The sequence below is a fragment of the Arachis duranensis genome, chromosome 1 (genome assembly GCF_000817695.3).
Source record: "Arachis duranensis cultivar V14167 chromosome 1, aradu.V14167.gnm2.J7QH, whole genome shotgun sequence".
In the NCBI taxonomy this organism is placed as follows: Eukaryota; Viridiplantae; Streptophyta; class Magnoliopsida; order Fabales; family Fabaceae; genus Arachis; species Arachis duranensis.
This window is the reverse complement of record NC_029772.3, coordinates 62,391,827-62,393,265: the sequence shown is the minus strand read 5'-3', so window position 1 is coordinate 62,393,265 and position 1,439 is coordinate 62,391,827. Positions and strand designations below refer to the sequence as shown.

The 1,439-nt window shown below is 42.7% G+C and overlaps 1 non-coding gene across 1 annotated transcript; it reads left to right on the top strand.

Moving 5' to 3' along the window:
- Positions 1-1,075: 1,075 nt before the first annotated feature.
- On the top strand, positions 1,076-1,183 carry LOC127743158 (small nucleolar RNA R71). The gene has a single exon (XR_008004492.1). It is a non-coding gene; the product is annotated as a small nucleolar RNA R71 (small nucleolar RNA).
- The last annotated feature ends 256 nt before the right edge of the window (positions 1,184-1,439 follow it).

Sequence of the window (1,439 nt, the reverse complement as noted above, 5' to 3'; positions counted from 1 at the left end):
AGTAGCTCCCAACCATTACCAGCACATTTTCAACTATTCCTACTGCTTGTTTTTGGGTTTTGTCCGCCAATCTGATAATCACATCAGTAGGAGTTAGTTCATTGATTTGGAGCTTTTTCATGAGAGAGAGAGGCATTAAGTTGATGCTTGCTCCCAAGTCACAAAGTCCTTTGTCAATCATGGTTTCTCCTATGGCACAAGGAATGTGGAAGCTTCCTGGATCCTCCTTCTTTGTGGGTGGTCCTGGTTGAATGAGAGCACTACAATCTCTGTTCATCTTGATTGTTTGTCCACCCTTCAATGGACTTTTTCTGGCTAGTAGCTCCTTTATATACTTGATGTAGAAAGGCATCTGTTGGAGGGCTTTAATGAATGGTATATTTACATCTAAAGATGCAAACATATCAAGAAACCTTGAGTACATTCTCCCTGCTACACCACCTTTAAGCCTGTGGGGGAAGGGTGCATATGGGTTCAATGCCTCCTTTTTCTTTAGCCCTTCCTTGGATGTGAGTGGAGTTGCACAGCTTCCTTCCTCTTGACTTTCCTGTTGGTGATTTTGGAGGTGTTCTACTCCATTCATACTTCCCTCATCACTTGTGGTTATCATTTTGCATTCTTCCCATCTCACTTTCTTTGGTTCTCCTCTTGGATTCTTCTCTGTATCACTGGGGAATCCATCAGTAGGTTTAGAAATTTGTTGAGATAGATAGCCTACTTGGGACTCCAATCTCTTGATGTTTTCTCCTTGATTCTTGAGGTTGGCTTGCACTTCTTCCTTAAACACCTTGTTGTCTTGGACTTCTCTGCACATGTTTTCAAGTAGAGCCTCAATCTTTGAAAGCCTATCATCTGTGGATGATGGTGGGTTGAGATTAGGTGGTTGAAAAGGTTGGTTGGATAGATGTTGGTAGTATCTCTGTGAGGTATTTTGATGAGTGGCATTGTTGTTCGAGTTGAAGTTGGAACGTCTCGGATCTTGTCCTTGGTCTTGTCCTCCTGATGAATGATCTACAGCTTTCTTTGACTCATAGGAAAGACCTTCATAGAAGATGTGAAGTTGAACCCACTCATTAAACATCTCTGGTGGGCATCTCCTTGTCAAGTCTTTGAATCTCTCCCATGCTTCATAAAGTGTCTCACCATCTTGTTGCCTGAAAGTTTGCACCTCAGTTCTTAGCCTATTGATCTTTTGAGGAGGGTAAAATCTTGCTAAGAACTTGTTCACTACCTCCTCCCAATCTGTCAGGCTTTCTTTTGGGAAGGATTCAAGCCACTTTGTTGCCTTGTCCCTGAGTGAAAAGGGGAACAAGAGCAACCTATAGACATCCGTGTGGACTCCATTTGTCTTCACTGTGTCACAAATCCTCAAGAAGGTGGTTAAGTGTTGGTTGGGGTCTTCTTGAGCACCTCCTCCAAATGAGCAATTATTTTGCACC